Raw genomic sequence first — 18,402 nt, forward strand, 5'->3', positions numbered from 1 at the left:
TAACATATTTTCTCAGACAATAACATTTGGAAAGATTAGGAGGCTTTAAGCTGAAGTAATTTCTTCTTGTTTCCAATTTAACAGAAATGTTACTGATAAAACCATGGCAAAGTACTTCCAGTCAGAGACACTTCAGTCACAGACAATGGAGGAGTGGAGAGGAATACATGGTGATGGGTGTTGAGACTGTTTTTATTTAAATGTTTTATTGTCTTACGAAGTACAATATCAGCTACAAACCTTCAAGACAGAAACATGCTGTTTTCTTCTCGCTGTTTTCTTCTCACCTAGCCACTGTGTTTCTGCCTCTGCTTTGCTTGGACATTGGGATTTTAGGCTGTTATTATTGGCTAGGCTGTCTTATACACATTCACAGCTAAAACCTGAATTGCAGTATACAGACAAAAAAAGAAGCTAAACAAACTGGAGATAACAGTTAGCTAGCTGGAGAAATGGAGAGCATTCAGGTCTCTAGGTTTCAGAGAGTTCCTGCTCCTGGTGAAGTATTTTGTGTTTTTGGTATATGTTTGGGTAAGCCAGGGTGTGACATGGGTTTATATTGTTGTGTTTCGTATTGGGGTTTGTAGTAATTGGGATTGTGTATGATTAGGGGTGTGTCTAGTTAGGCTTGGCTGCCTGAGGCGATTCTCAATTGGAGTCAGCTGCTTATCGTTGTCTCTGATTGGGAACCGTATTTAGGTAGCCTGAGTTCGTGTTGTATTTGGTGGGTGTTTGTTCCTGTCTTAGTGTTGTAGTCACCAGATAGGCTGTAATTAGTTCACGTTCCGTTTGTTGTTTTCTTATATCTGTTATTTCATGTACCGCGATTTTTTCTTCATTAAAGTGATGAGTAACCTACACGCTGCATTTCGGTCTGACTCTCTTCATTCAACAGACGAACAACGTTACAGAAACACCCACCACTCACAGACCGAGCAGTGTGTGAACTGGCAGGAGCTAAAGGAGGACGTTATGGACAGCAGAAGCATGGAGTATACGACGTGGGAAGAAATCGACAGGTGGGCGGCCGACCCAGAGCGAGTGCAGGAGCCCGCCTGGGATTCCCTACAGCAATGCGAAGAGGGCTATAGACGTATGGAATCGAAAAGGAAAGCACGGCTATACAGAGCGAAAACCGAAGGTAACGGTGAAAGCGCAGAGAGAGAGTGGCTGAGTCAGGAGTCAGACCTGAGCCTACTCTCCCTTTTCATTGTGAAGAGCAGCAATATGAGGACTTCTGGTCTTGGGAGATGATATTAGACGGTAAAGGACCCTGGGCGCAGTCGGAAGAATGTCGCCGTCCCAAGGAGGAAATAGAAGCAGCTAAAGCGGAGAGGCGAAGGTATGAGGAGGCAGCACGGAGACCCGGTTGGAAACCGGAAAAACAGCCCCAAAAAATTATAGGGGGGGGGGGTAAAAGGGTGAATAGTTATGCCAGGTAGGAGACCTGCGCATACTCCCTGTGCTCACCGTTGAGCTAGAGAGACCGGGCAGGCACCGTGTTATGCTATGGAGCGCACTGTGTTTCCAGTGCGGGTGCAGAGCCACCTGCGGCACATACCAGCCCTTCCTATTGGCCTGGCTAGAGTGGGTATCGAGCCAGGTAAGCTTGGGCAGGCTCGGTGCTCAAGAGCTCCAGTGCGCCTGCACGGTCCGGTCTATCCAGAGCCACCTCTACACACCAGTCCTCCGGTAGCAGCTCCCGGCACCAGGCTTCCTGTGCGTGTCCTAGATCCAGTACCACCAGTTCCAGCACCACGCACTAGGCCTCCTGTGCGCCTCGCCTGTTCAGCGCAGCCAGCGCTTTTCTCCTCTCCTGTGCTGTTGGAGCCTCCCGCCTGTTTAGCGCAGCCAGAGCTGTTCTCCTCTCCTGCGCTATCGGAGTCTCCCGCCTGTTTAGTGCAGCCAGAGCCTTTCTCCTCTCCTGCGCTGCCGGAGTCTCCTGTCTGTCCAGCGCCGCCAGTGCTCCTAGTCGGCCCAGCGCGTCCAGTGCGCCTCGCCTGTTTAGCGCAGCCAGAGCTTTTCTCCTCTCCTGCGCTGTTGGAGTATCCCGCCTGTTTAGCACAGCCAGAGCCTTTCTCCTCTCCTGCGCTGCCGGAGTCTCCAGTCTGCCCAGCGCCGCCAGTGCTCCCAGTCTGCCCAGTGCTCCCAGTCTGCCCAGTGCTCCCAGTCTGCCCAGTGGCTGCCTGAGGCGATTCTCAATTGGAGTCAGCTGCTTATCGTTGTCTCTGATTGGGAACCGTATTTAGGTAGCCTGAGTCCGCGTTGTATTTGGTGGGTGTTTGTTCCTGTCTTAGTGTTGTAGTCACCAGATAGGCTGTAATTAGTTCACGTTCCGTTTGTTGTTTTCTTATATCTGTTATTTCATGTACTGCGATTTTCTTCATTAAAGTCATGAGTAACCTACACGCTGCATTTCGGTCTGACTCTCTTCATTCAACAGACGAAGGACGTTACAACAACTGCTGATGTAAAAAGGGCTTCATCATTTTTTAAAAATTGATTGATCACATTAGCCAAAAGTTTTTGAAAAAAGATACCAGTGTGTGATCAACGGACAGGGGGCTCCCTCAAACCCTCACCATGGGACAGGCCTGCTACACACCGACATAGCACCATATATGACCTGCTACCTTCTTCTCCAGAGGAATGTTCATGATGCATGTGTCTTTAGCATATCTAATCCACTGTAGTGCAAATCTCACCACATAGCAAACATGAAATGGTAGGGGGAGTATCAATGTAACATTAACCTGCATTATTGTGAGCTGTATAGAATAGCATTTGTTCTCTCTGTGTTCTGACTTCTGTGTTCCATGTTCTCTTGTGTTCTTTCAAAGTGAAATTACTTCTTTGTAACCTCTGATTTGAAAGTCCTGACAAAATCAAGCAAAAAATAAATTGATTGGCTAGACCAAACTGAAGAGCTGATGCATATTGTTCTAAGTTCAATGTATGAAAAGTAAATCAATACAATTCACCATACATGTGGTAATAGAATGTTGTGAGCCCTCCATTTACTCATCCTATAGAACTCTATATGAACCCTGTGAATGGAATATAGCCATGTGTCAAGATTCTAATGGTCCAGGTGGTGTTGCTAAATGGGTCATCATTACATTAAAGGTTATAGGCTAGTCTAAGTGCCAGTCAAATGGCAGTCTGTCTGTCTGTCTGTCTGTCTGTCTGTCTGTCTGTCTGTCTGTCTGTCTGTCTGTCTGTCTGTCTGTCTGTCTGTCTGTCTGTCTGTCTGTCTGTCTGTCTGTCTGTCTGTCTGTCTGTCTGTCTGTCTGTCTGCCTGTCTGCCTGTCTGCCTGCCTGCCTGCCTGCCTGCCTGTCTGTCTGTCTGTCTGTCTGTCTGTCTGTCTGTCTGTCTGTCTGTCTGTCTGTCTGTCTGTCTGTCTGTCTGTCTGTCTGTCTGTCTGTCTGTCTGTCATAGTGCTAGAGGGAGTGTGTTTTTCAGGAGGTGACAGGAAGCCTAACAGCTTTACAGATGAAGATCAGGAGAATAAAGTAAGGCTGTCATACCTCAGTCTCTCCAGGGAGCGCAGGAGGGACCAGTAACATGGAGAGAGAGAAAATAATAAGAGAGGGAGAATGAGAGAGAGAGAGAGAGAGAGAGAGAGAGAGAGAGAGAGAGAGAGAGAGAGAGAGAGAGAGAGAGAGAGAGAGAGAGAGAGAGAGAGAGAGAGAAGGGGGAGGGATGGAGGGAGGGAGAGAGAGAGAGAGAGAGAGAGAGGGAGAGAGAGAGAGAAGGGGGAGGGATGGAGGGAGGGAGAGAGAGAGAGAATAATAAGAGAGGGAGAATGAGAGAGAGAGAAAATAATGAGAGAGGGAGAATGAGAGAGAAGAGGGAGGGATGGAGGGAGGGAGAGAGAGAGAATAATAAGAGAGAGAATAATAAGAAACAGAGAGAGAGAGAGAGAGAGAGAGAGAGAGAGAGAGAGAGAGAGAGAGAGAGAGAGAGAGAGAGAGAAGGTGGAGGGAGAAAAACAGAGAAGGGGAGAGAAAGAGAGGGGTGGAAGAGAGAGTCAGAGAGAGGATGAGAGTTGGCAAAGGGAGAGAGGAGAAAGGAGTGAAATAATGAAAAAAGAAAGAGTAAGAAGGAGAGAGAAGAAAAGAAAGGATAAATCGTGATTGGATATAGAGATCTGGAAAGAAGGAGAGAGGAGAGAGCGAGATGGAAATGTGATTTGATTTACTGTAGAGACCAAGTAGGAAAAACCTGACAGTAGGACAATTAACACAAACTCTGTTCTTGCACTTCCCTCTGTTTCCTTCAAAGGTGCACTATGCAGATATCGCTCCTCTATTTCCTGGTTGCTAAAATTCTAGTAGTTCACCTAATTTCAGTTTATGTGACACAACAAGCAGTCATTGTGTAGAGAATCATTGTACCATCTAAAACGCTGTGAAATATATTTTCCATAACCCCAAAATATTGTATTTTCAACTGTTCGAAGCTGGTGTACAAAACCGAAAGTAAAAGATGCAAAAACAAAACTTAATAACGGGAAGCATAGAAAAGAGCACATAAAACAGATCTAACACTTCTTAGACTTGCTTTCAATGATAATAAAATATCTATAACTCGCATTTCTATGTGAATTTGGTCAGTTTGCCCAAAAAGTTACATATTGTTGCTTTAAAACAGATGGAGGTGGATGTTTCCAACATAAAATATACAAGATAGGCCAAGGCTTCAACATGTACAAAACACAACACACAGCTGAAATGATCGCGTCATAACCAAAGTGGTTCCCGTCTCTTTAAAAAAGCTTCAGCCTGGCTGTTTGGTTTGATGGTTCTGGACAGATTGCCCTTAATGTCACAAGCAGTAAGCAACAATGGAGTGTGATGTTTTTGGCTTGTTACTCGCTTTGTCTGCAGGCAGGCGCTCTTGATTGGACCACTTGTTGACTGACAGCCAGGACAGGGAGGAAGAGGAGGCAGACGGGTAGTGGAGAGAAGTGAAGTGCATTACTGGGTCTAGTCTGATTGAACTTGGATGGATGCCTGGGAGCGAGAGATCAATATGGAACCTGGAGGTATTCCGTGCCTGAGTCCAACTCCCCATCTTAATTGGGACAAGTTATTGACGGTAAACTTAATTAGCCGCCTTGGAAATCGATTGGCCATGTCTTTTTCCCAAACTGCACCCCATCCCCTACACAGTGCATTAAGCTACTTTTGACCAGAGCGTTTTTGGTCCTGGACAAAAGAAATGGTGCACTATTTAGGGAATATAGTACCATTTGGGACACAGCCCAGGTTTGTTTTGATCCTGCCAAGTGAGGAAGGAATGGAATGATGTGTGTTGGATATAGAACCAGAAGGATGTGTGTTATTTTAATTAAATTTTACAAGGCAAGTCAGTTAAGAACAAATTCTTATTTTCAATGATGGCCTAGGAACAGTGGGTTAACTACCTGTTCAGGGGCAGAATGACTGACCTTGTCAGTTGGGGATTTGAACTTGCAACCTTTCGGTTACTAGTCCAATGCTCTAACCACTAGGCTACCCTGCCACCCCAGATAGATAGATAGATAACCAGAAGGATGTGTGTTAGACAGATAGACATAGAACCAGAAGGATCTGTGTTGGATAGAGGTAGGCTAGAGGTCATTACCAGATGAGCTACTGTATTTTTCAGCATTTTCTTAAACAAATATAGATTTAGAGTTAGATAAACTTGGATTTTTTTTGTCAGGAATATATACAGGATGCTATCCTCTACAACATAACCTTCACTTCAAATCAAATTACAAAACCTACAACCTGATTTTGGACAGAATTACGGAATCACCTGGAAGGTTTACAACTACCAAGGATTATTAATCTATACGGCAAATTCTCTGGAAAACAATGGAAACCTGAAAACACCATCCAACCTGGAACTGAGTGAGTAATGTTTAGTCTGAAACTATATTTTATTTCCAAAAGCCAAGAAGAAAAATACATTACGTTACTTTATAAGGACTGAATGCTAACATAATTCTGCCAAGCTTGATACAGCTTCAATTAGCACTGGCGTGTCAAGTGAGAGGTGTCAAAAATCTTTAGCACAACAATGGCAAGAGAGTCAAACAGTCTACTCCAAACAAATGGAGAGGCCTTAGAAGCTGCCTCCTGCTGTTCAGAGGTAATTCAAATACAGTACCCTGTGTATGTAAAGAATGATAAGGCAAGAAATTATTACAAAATGAAGCTCCTTATGGAAAATCAAGAGACACTTTTTGCTGACTAATACAAAAATTGGGAACACCGGCAACCTTCCCATGGCATGGCACAGTGCTATATGAGCACACTACCCCTTTGTTAACGAGGGGTGGAAACTCAGGATACTTGACAACGAGGACTCTGAGTCAGCTAATATAAATCTCTATACGTCTGGAACAGTAATGGTACAGGGTACCCAAAACAGTTTCAGTTGGACTTTCACCTAATCAAAGAATTAGCCCAGCAGGAGAAGCTCTCCCTTGAGAAAGATACCCCCACCCCGAGCTGGTCAGACCAGACCTCTTCATTATTTAACCTCACAGACGAGCAACCCCCAGCGGAGAGTCAACCTTCCAGCACAGAGTACTACCCTCTCATTGAAATGAGGGATAAATTCACCCAGCTGGAGGTAAGGCAGGTGGAGATGGAACAGCAGGTGATTACACTCCAGTCAGCACAGACCCAGACAACAGTCCAGCACAACAACACTCACTCAACCAGACCCGGAGAACTGGAGGTGGAGAGAGACATATCTGCACTCTGGACAGTGGTGAGACAACTTCAACAGGAGAAAGAGCAGAAGCAGGAAAAGAACAGAGCACTAGAGGAGAGGATCATACTGCTGGAGGAGATGTTGAGGCGGATGGCGTGTGACAGAGAACAACCCACTAGAGAGGTGGCCACCCCCACAGAGAAACCAGCAGAACAGCCCACCTCAGCACCCGACAAAAGTCTTGAACTGCAAGACTCAATAGAAGACAAAACAAGGAACAAACTAAACAAGACAGGCTTTTGAAAAATTAACTATTTTTTTTCATAAAATTGTACAGTTATCTTAGCTAGGTGAATTGCTAGCAGAATTGTTTACTTGTTGCTAAGCAGTTGCTAGGGACTCTCCTGGAAGAAGCTAGCTAGCTTACAAAGAATAACAACAAAAAATATCTAGTTAACAGAAGAAAGGAAGACAAAATAAGGACAAAAGAAGGACAGAAGAAAAAGGAAAAGAAAGAGGACAACAAAGTGAAACAGTCAGCACTTCTATTGCAACTTCGTATTTCGTCGTCCTAACGTAGTCTACACTGCTATCTGCCCAGCAGCTAGCCAGCTAGCAAACGTCCACTGTCTACCGAATAGCAGCACTGTAGAAACTATTACACTCAACTAAACGACTTGATTAGTGTAGTGTTAGCTAGATACATAGTTGTCTTTGCTGTCTTCGTATCCAAGATAATTGTGTAGTTTAGAGCGTGTAGTCTTAGAGTGATTATCTTAATTTACCGAGGTTAGCTAGCCAGCTATTTGTCGTCCTTAACGTAGGAGACACTGCTAGATAGCCAACAGCTAGCCAACGTCTATTGAATAGAACTTCCGCACTCAACAACCCGGTCGCATTCCGCTTCGCTCCACAGGTAGTATCACATTTTTCATTTCATTTCATTACAGCACAACGGTTTGATTTGTTTGATCGTAGCTAGCTACATAGCTAGCTACATAGCCGTCTGTGTATCAAAGATAATTGTGTAGTCTAGAGCGATTTTCTAGGTTAGCTAGCCAGCTATTGTCGTTCTTTTAACGCAACGTAACGTAATCAACACTGCTAGCTAGCCAGCTAGCCCCGAATAGCAGCACTGTAGAAACTACTACACTCAACGGAACGACTTGATTAGTGTAGTGTCAACAACGCAGCCACTGTCAGCTAGCCTACAAAGTCAACAACGCAGCCACTGCCAGCTAGCCTACTTCAGCAGTACTGTATCATTTTTAATAATTTTAGTCAATAAGATTCTTGCTACGTAAGCTTAACTTTCTGAACATTCGGACGTGTAGTCCACTTGTCATTCCAATCTCCTTGCATTAGCGTAGCCTCTTCTGTAGCCTGTCAACTATGTGTCTGTCTATCCCTGTTCTCTCCTCTCTGCACAGACCATACAAACGCTCCACACCGCGTGGCCGCTGCCACCCTAATCTGGTGGTCCCAGCGCGCACGACCCACGTGGAGTTCCAGGTCTCCGGTAGCCTCTGGAACTGCCGATCTGCAGCCAACAAGGCAGAGTTCATCTCAGCCTATGCCTCCCTCCAGTCCCTCGACTTCTTGGCACTGACAGAAACATGGATCACCACAGATAACACTGCTACTCCTACTGCTCTCTCTTCGTCCGCCCACGTGTTCTCGCACACCCCGAGAGCTTCTGGTCAGCGGGGTGGTGGCATAGGGATCCTTATCTCTCCCATGTGGTCATTCTCTCTTTCTCCCCTTACCCATCTGTCTATCGCCTCCTTTGAATTTCATGCTGTCACAGTTACCAGCCCTTTCAAGCTTAACATCCTTATCATTTATCGCCCTCCAGGTCCCCTCGGAGAGTTCATCAATGAGCTTGATGCCTTGATAAGCTCCTTTCCTGAGGACGGCTCACCTCTCACAGTTCTGGGCGACTTTAACCTCCCCACGTCTACCTTTGACTCATTCCTCTCTGCCTCCTTCTTTCCACTCCTCTCCTCTTTTGACCTCACCCTCTCACCTTCCCCCCCTACTCACAAGGCAGGCAATACGCTCGACCTCATCTTTACTAGATGCTGTTCTTCCACTAACCTCATTGCAACTCCCCTCCAAGTCTCCGACCACTACCTTCTCGCTCTCATCCAACACTTCCCACACTGCCCCTACTCGGATGGTATCGCGCCGTCCCAACCTTCGCTCCCTCTCCCCCGCTACTCTCTCCTCTTCCATCCTATCATCTCTTCCCTCTGCTCAAACCTTCTCCAACCTATCTCCTGATTCTGCCTCCTCAACCCTCCTCTCCTCCCTTTCTGCATCCTTTGACTCTCTATGTCCCCTATCTTCCAGGCCGGCTCGGTCCTCCCCTCCCGCTCCGTGGCTTGACGACTCAATGCGAGCTCACAGAACAGGGCTCCGGAAGGCCGAGCGGAAATGGAGGAAAACTCGCCTCCCTGCGGACCTGGCATCCTTTCACTCCCTCCTCTCTACATTTTCCTCCTCTGTCTCTGCTGCTAAAGCCACTTTCTACCACTCTAAATTCCAAGCATCTGCCTCTAACCCTAGGAAGCTCTTTGCCACATTCTCCTCCCTCCTGAATCCTCCTCCCCCTCCCCCCTCCTCCCTCTCTGCAGATGACTTCGTCAACCATTTTGAAAAGAAGATCGACGACATCCGATCCTCGTTTGCTAAGTCAAACAACACCGCTGGTTCTGCTCACACTGCCCTACCCTGTGCTCTGACCTCTTTCTCCCTCTCTCTCCAGATGAAATCTCGCGTCTTGTGACGGCCGGCCGCCCAACAACCTGCCCGCTCGACCCTATCCCCTCCTCTCTTCTCCAGACCATTTCCGGAGACCTTCTCCCTTACCTCACCTCGCTCATCAACTTATCCCTGACCGCTGGCTACGTCCCTTCCGTCTTCAAGAGAGCGAGAGTTGCACCCCTTCTGAAAAAACCTACACTCGATCCCTCCGATGTCAACAACTACAGACCAGTATCCCTTCTTTCTTTTCTCTCCAAAACTCTTGAACGTGCCGTCCTTGGTCAGCTCTCCCGCTATCTCTCTCAGAATGACCTTCTTGATCCAAATCAGTCAGGTTTCAAGACTAGTCATTCAACTGAGACTGCTCTTCTCTGTATCACGGAGGCGCTCCGCACCGCTAAAGCTAACTCTCTCTCCTCTGCTCTCATCCTTCTAGACCTATCGGCTGCCTTCGATACTGTGAACCATCAGATCCTCCTCTCCACCCTCTCCGAGTTGGGCATCTCCGGCGCGGCCCACGCTTGGATTGCGTCCTACCTGACAGGTCGCTCCTACCAGGTGGCGTGGCGAGAATCTGTCTCCTCACCACGCGCTCTCACCACTGGTGTCCCCCAGGGCTCTGTTCTAGGCCCTCTCCTATTCTCGCTATACACCAAGTCACTTGGCTCTGTCATAACCTCACATGGTCTCTCCTATCATTGCTATGCAGACGACACACAATTAATCTTCTCCTTTCCCCCTTCTGATGACCAGGTGGCGAATCGCATCTCTGCATGTCTGGCAGACATATCAGTGTGGATGACGGATCACCACCTCAAGCTGAACTTCGGCAAGACGGAGCTGCTCTTCCTCCCGGGGAAGGACTGCCCGTTCCATGATCTCGCCATCACGGTTGACAACTCCATTGTGTCCTCCTCCCAGAGCGCTAAGAACCTTGGCGTGATCCTGGACAACAAACTGTCGTTCTCAACTAACATCAAGGCGGTGGCCCGTTCCTGTAGGTTCATGCTCTACAACATCCGCAGAGTACGACCCTGCCTCACACAGGAAGCGGCGCAGGTCCTAATCCAGGCACTTGTCATCTCCCGTCTGGATTACTGCAACTCGCTGTTGGCTGGGCTCCCTGCCTGTGCCATTAAACCCCTACAACTCATCCAGAACGCCGCAGCCCGTCTAGTGTTCAACCTTCCCAAGTTCTCTCACGTCACCCCGCTCCTCCGCTCTCTCCACTGGCTTCCAGTTGAAGCTCGCATCCGCTACAAGACCATGGTGCTTGCCTACGGAGCTGTGAGGGGAACGGCACCTCAGTACCTCCAGGCTCTGATCAGGCCCTACACCCAAATAAGGGCACTGCGTTCATCCACCTCTGGCCTGCTCGCCTCCCTACCACTGAGGAAGTACAGTTCCCGCTCAGCTCAGTCAAAACTGTTCGCTGCTCTGGCTCCCCAATGGTGGAACAAACTCCCTCACGACGCCAGGACAGCGGAGTCAATCACCACCTTCCGGAGACACTTGAAACCCCACCTCTTTAAGGAATACCTAGGATAGGATAAAGTAATCCTTCTCACCCCCTCCCCCCTTAAAATATTTAGATGCACTATTGTAAAGTGGTTGTTCCACTGGATGTCATAAGGTGAATGCACCAATTTGTAAGTCGCTCTGGATAAGAGCGTCTGCTAAATGACTTAAATGTAAAATGTAAAAAAGTCTTGACACCACAGCAGAACAGTGCACACCAGACCCTGACCATAGCATCGACACCACAGCAGAACAGTCCACACCAGACCCTGACCATAGCGTCGACACCACAGCAGAACAGACAAATGAAGAACCCCAAGCCCAGCGGCTCTCACCCCCTATGAACACCCCCCCTCGTCAGCCACCCTGATAGCCCTTCTGACAACCCCCCCACACACACACACCCACTGAGGACATACACAAGACACAGATTGTTCTCATTATGGACTCAAATGGGAAATATATACAAGAAAAAAAACTTTTTCCCACACCCAGCGCACCCTAGACCTTCTGTCTGAGGATAAACTAGGTTCACCTAGCCACGTAATAATACACACAGGCACAAACGACCTGAGAGCACAGCAGGAAAGGGTGGCCACAGCACTGAAGGGAGTGATTGTACTTTCCCCAACGCACAAGTGGTTATCTCCACCCTGCTACCACGAAAAGACTAACACCCTGCCACAATACAGCGGGTAAACGCAAGTATTTCCCGTGGCTGTGCCTCAAAACCAAATGTTTTCCTGGCCCACCACTTAAACAGCCTCTATGACCAGGTCCACCTCTATAAGGCAGCAGTGCCCACCTTTGCCCGGATTCTAAAGGACATCGCTCTCAAACGTATCCCCAACACTTCACACAGGAGCAACAGATCAATAGACACCCCACCCAGACCAGCGAGACACTCTCCCAGACCTGCGGGACCACCCCCCTGGACCTACACATAGAGGACCCATGCCAATTGGACTTACATCTAGATCACAGCACCCCCAGCCACATCCACACCCCCACCCCAACCAATCAACACCCCCCCCCCCCCACGTCAACCATGCCCACACCTCATATAGGCCCCCTCAGATCAGACCTATGCCCCTCCCGTCCACCCCATGCACCCCACCCCCGCAAAGAGGGCATGGAAGTCATACATACGCCCAGGTAGTGAGCGGGCAAACAGGCCCAACCCCCACTCTTACACTCGCCCAAGCCAATGGCATGCACCACATGCTCAGCAGGCTCTGCTCACACTTACTGGCCACATGACCAACAACATTGGACACTTTATGGAACACAAAGCCTTCACAATATTATCCTGGAATATCCAAGGCCTGAGGTCATCTGCCTTTGGCCTAAAGAGCAGGAACCTGGACTTCACCAAAGAAATCGGTAATACAGACATTGTCATCCTGCAAAAAACCTGGTATAGAGGAGACGGACCCACTGGTTGCCCTGTAGGTTACAGAGTTGGTAGTCCCATACACCAAACTACCAGGTGTGAAATAGGGAAGGGACTCAGGGGGTATGCTAATTTGGTATAGAGCATACCTAACTCACTCCAATCAAATTAATCAAAACAGGATCATTTTACATTTGATTATAAATTCAAAAGGAAATGATCTTAACAAAGAAAACTATCCTCCTGTGTGCTACCTATATCCCCCCACTAGAATCCCCATACTTTAATGAAGACAGCTTCTCCATCCTGGAGGGGGAAATCAATCATTTCCAGGCCCAAGGACATGTCTGTGGTGACCTAAATGCCAGAACCGGACAAGAACCTGACACCCTCAGCACACAGGGGGACAAACACCTGCCTGCAAGTGACAGCATTCCCTCCCACATATGCCCCCCTAGGCACAACTATGACAACATAACCAACAAAAATGGGTCACAACTCCTGCAGCTCTGACGCACGCTGGGTATGTACATAGTCAATGGTAGGCTTCGAGGGGACTCCTATGGTAGGTACACATATAGCTCATCTCTTGGCAGTAGTACTGTAGACTACTTTATCACTGACCTCAACCCAGAGGCAACAAAAAATTCAATCCCTTTTAGACAATTTCCTGGGTAAAACGTTCCACTGCAATAGTGAAGGTGTGAACTTGGCAGTAGAAAATCTTAACAGTATATTTGACCTCTCAGCTTCCCTATCAAATCTAAAAATCTCAAATAGAAAACCAAAGAAAATGAACAACAATGATAAATGGTTTGATGAAGAATGCAAAAATCTAAGAAAGAAATTGAGAAACCTGTCCAACCAAAAACATAGAGACTCAGAAAACCTGAGTCTACACCTTCTCTATGGTGAATCACTAAAACAATACAGAAATACACTATGGAAAAAGAAGGAACAGCACATCAGAAATCAGCTCAATAAAATTGAAGAATCCATAGACTCTACTAACCACTCTGGGAAAATCCAAAATGGAGATGTATGGGTAAACCACTTCTCCAATTTTTTGGGCTCTATAATAAAGAATAAAGAGCAAAAACATATACAGGATCAAATACAAATCTTAGAATCAACTATTGAAGACTACCAGAACCCACTGGATTCTCCAATGACCTTGAACTTGACCTCAACATTAAAAACCCTCCAACCCAAAAAGGCATGTGGTGTTGATGGTATCCTCTAATATACATCCTTCTGGTTCTATACCTAACACACATCCGTCTGGAAAAGGGCAACCAGTGGAGAACAAACACCACTGTAAATACAACCCATATTTATGCTTATTTATTTTCCCTTGTGTACCCTTAACCATTTGTACATCATTGCAACACTGTATATATATGTAATATGACATTTGTAATGTCTTTATTGTTTTGAAACTTCTGTATGTGTAATGTTTACTGTTATGTTTTTATTGTTTATTTCACTTTATATATTATCTACCTCACTTGCTTTGGCAATGTTAACACATGTTTCCCATGCAGATAAAGCCCCTTGAATAGAATTGAATTGAATTGAATATAGAACCAGAAGAATGTGTGTTAGATATAGAAACAGAAGGATGTATGTTAGATATATATGTAACCAGAAGGATGTGTGTTAGATATATATAGAACCAGAAGGATGTATGTTAGATATATATAGAACCAGAAGGATGTATGTTAGATATATATAGAACCAGAAGGATGTATGTTAGATATATATAGAACCAGAAGGATGTATGTTAGATATATATAGAACCAGAAGGATGTATGTTAGATATATATTACATTTACATTTACATTTAAGTCATTTAGCAGACGCTCTTATCCAGAGCGACTTACAAATTGGTGCATTCACCTTATGACATCCAGTGGAACAGCCACTTTACAATAGTGCATCTAAATATTTTAAGGGGGGGTGAGAAGGATTACTTTATCCTATCCTAAGTATTCCTTAAAGAGGTGGGGTTTCAGGTGTCTCCGGAAGGTGGTGATTGACTCCGCTGTCCTGGCGTCGTGAGGGAGTTTGTTCCACCATTGGGGAGCCAGAGCAGCGAACAGTTTTGACTGGGCTGAGCGGGAGCTGTACTTCCTCAGTGGTAGGGAGGCGAGCAGGCCAGAGGTGGATGAACGCAGTGCCCTTATTTGGGTGTAGGGCCTGATCAGAGCCTGGAGGTACTGAGGTGCCGTTCCCCTCACAGCTCCGTAGGCAAGCACCATGGTCTTGTAGCGGATGCGAGCTTCAACTGGAAGCCAGTGGAGAGAGCGGAGGAGCGGGGTGACGTGAGAGAACTTGGGAAGGTTGAACACTAGACGGGCTGCGGCGTTCTGGATGAGTTGTAGGAGTTATATATAGAACCAGAAGGATGTATGTTAGATATATATAGAACCAGAAGGATGTGTGTTAGATATATAGAACCAGAAGGATGTGTGTTAGATATATATAGAACCAGAAGGATGTGTGTTAGATATATATAGAACCAGAAGGATGTATGTTAGATATATATAGAACCAGAAGGATGTATGTTAGATATAGAACCAGAAGGATGTATGTTAGATATATATAGAACCAGAAGAATGTATGTTAGATATAGAACCAGAAGGATGTGTGTTAGATACATATAGAACCAGAAGGATGTGTGTTAGATATATATAGAACCAGAAGAATGTGTTGGATATAGAACCAGAAGGATGTGTGTTAGATATATATAGAACCCGAAGGATGTATGTTAGATATAGAACCAGAAGAATGTGTGTTAGATATAGAACCAGAAGAATGTGTTGGATATAGAACCAGAAGGATGTGAGTCAGATATATATATAGAACGTGAAGGATGTGTGTTGGATATAGAACCAGAAGGATGTGTGTTAGATATATATATAGAACCAGAAGGATGTGTGTTAGATATATATAGAACCAGAAGAATGTGTTGGATATAGAACCAGAAGGATGTGTGTTAGATATATATAGAACGAGAAGGATGTGTGTAGGATATAGAACCAGAAGGATGTGTGTTAGATATATATATAGAACCAGAAGGATGTATGTTAGATATAGAACCCGAAGGATGTGTGTTGGATATAGAACCAGAAGGATGTGTGTTAGATATATATAGAACCAGAAGGATGTGTGTTAGATATAGAACCAGAAGAATGTGTTGGATATAGAACCAGAAGGATTTGTGTTAGATATATATAGAACCAGAAGGATGTGTGTTGGATATAGAATCAGAAGGATGTCTGTTAGATATAGAACCAGAAGAATGTGTGTTAGATATAGAACCAGAAGGATGTGTGTTAGATATAGAACCAGAAGAATGTGTGTTAGATATAGAATCAGAAGAATTTGTGTTAGATATAGAACCAGACGGATGTGTGTTAGATATACAACCAGAAGGATGTATGTTAGATATATAACAAGAAGAATGTGTTGGATATAGAACCAGACAGATGTGTGTTAGATATAGAACCAGAAGAATGTCTGTTAGATATAGAACCAGAAGAATGTGTGTTAGATATAGAACCAGAAGAATGTGTGTTGGATATAGAACCAGAAGGATGTCTGTTAGATATAGAACCAGAAGAATGTGTGTTAGATATAGAACCAGAAGAATGTGTGTTGGATATAGAACCAGAAGGATGTGTGTTGGATATAGAACCAGAAGGATGTGTGTTAGATATATATAGAACCAGAAGAATGTGTTAGATATATAACCAGAAGGATGTATGTTAGATATAGAACCAGAAGAATGTGTTGGATATAGAACCAGACGGATATGTGTTAGATATAGAACCAAAATAATGTGTGTTAGATATAGAACCAGAAGGATGTATGATAGATATAGAACCAGAAGAATGTGTTGGATATAGAACCAGATGGATGTGTGTTAGATATAGAACCAGAATAATGTGTGTTAGATATAGAACCAGAAGAATGTGTATTAGATATAGAACCAGAAGAATGTGTTGGATATAGAACCAGAAGGATGTTTGTTAGATATATATGGAACCAGAAGGATGTATGTTAGATATATATAGAACCAGACGGATATGTGTTAGATATAGAACCAAAATAATGTGTGTTAGATATAGAACCAGAAGGATGTATGATAGATATAGAACCAGAAGAATGTGTTGGATATAGAACCAGATGGATGTGTGTTAGATATAGAACCAGAATAATGTGTGTTAGATATAGAACCAGAAGAATGTGTATTAGATATAGAACCAGAAGAATGTGTTGGATATAGAACCAGAATGATGTTTGTTAGATATATATGGAACCAGAAGGATGTATGTTAGATATATATAGAACCAGATGTTATGCAGGTGAGTGAGGACCCAAAAGCGACTTAACAGAAACAGAGTTTATTCAAGTCCAAACAGAAAATAACAAATCCTGAATCCTTAACAGGAAATGTCCAAACGGGGAATAACAGAAATCCTCTAGTCTTTTAGAGGGGAATAACAGGAGAAGCGGCCACAGACTGCAGGTCGCTTCGGGTAGGCGCAGGCCGTAGCTGACAGAGACACCTGCTCACACGCAGCATCTGATGAAGGCAAAAACACGACAGGACGGAACAAGAACACAGCACAGCAAACAAGGATCCGACAAGGACAGAAGCAGAAACAGAGAGAGAAATAGGGACTTAATCAGAGGGCAAAATAGGGGACAGGTGTGAAAGAGTAAACGAGGTAGTTAGGAGAATGAGGAACAGCTGGGAGCAGGAACGGAACGATAAAGAGAGAGAGAGAGGGATAGAGAGAGGGAAAGAACCTAATAAGACCAGCAGGGGGAAACGAATAGAAGAGAAAGCACAGGGACAAGACATGACAATCTATGACAAAACATGACACCAGAAGGATATATGTTAGATATAGAACCAGAAGGATGTGTGTTAGATATATATAGAACCAGAAGGATGTATGTTAGATATAGAACCAGAAGAATGTGTGTTAGATATAGAACCAGAAGAATGTGTTGGATATAGAACCAGAAGGATGTGTGTTAGATATATATATAGAACGTGAAGAATGTGTGTTAGATATAGAACCAGAAGAATGTGTGTTAGATATAGAACCAGAAGAATGTGTGTTAGATATAGAACCAGAATAATGTGTTGGATATAGAACCAGAAGGATGTGTGTTAGATATATATATAGAACCAGAAGAATGTATGTTAGATATAGAACCCGAAGGATGTGTGTTGGATATAGAACCAGAAGTATGTGTGTTAGATATAGAACCAAAATAATGTGTGTTAGATATAGAACCAGAAGGATGTATGTTAGATATAGAACCAGAAGAATGTGTTGGATATAGAACCAGACGGATGTGTGTTAGATATAGAACCAGAAGAATGTGTGTTAGATATAGAACCAGAAGAATGTGTTGGATATAGAACCAGAAGGATGTGTGTTACATATAGAACCAGAAGGATGTGTGTTGGATATATATAGAACCAGAAGGAATTATGTTAGATATAGAACCAGAAGGATGTGTGTTGGATATATATAGAACCAGAAAAATGTGTGTTAGATATAGAACCAGAAGGATGTGTGTTAAATATATATAGAACCAGAAGAATGTGTGTTATATATAGAACCAGAAGGATGTATGTTAGATATAGAACCAGAAAAATGTGTGTTAGATATAGAACCAGAAGAATGTGTTGGATATAGAACCAGAAGGATGTGTGTTAGATATATATAGAACCAGAAGGATATATGTTAGATATAGAACCAGAAGAATGTGTGTTAGATATAGAACCAGAAGAATGTGTGTTAGATATAGAACCAGAAGAATGTGTCTTAGATATAGAACCAGAAGGGTGTGTGTTAGATATAGAACCAGAAGAATGTGTGTTAGATATAGAACCAGAAGAATGTGTGTTAGATATAGAACCAGAAGAATGTGTGTTAGATATAGAACCAGAAGAATGTGTGTTAGATATAGAACCAGAAGAATGTGT

The sequence above is a fragment of the Oncorhynchus gorbuscha genome, linkage group LG23, assembly GCF_021184085.1.
Source record: "Oncorhynchus gorbuscha isolate QuinsamMale2020 ecotype Even-year linkage group LG23, OgorEven_v1.0, whole genome shotgun sequence".
NCBI lineage: Eukaryota > Metazoa > Chordata > Actinopteri > Salmoniformes > Salmonidae > Oncorhynchus > Oncorhynchus gorbuscha.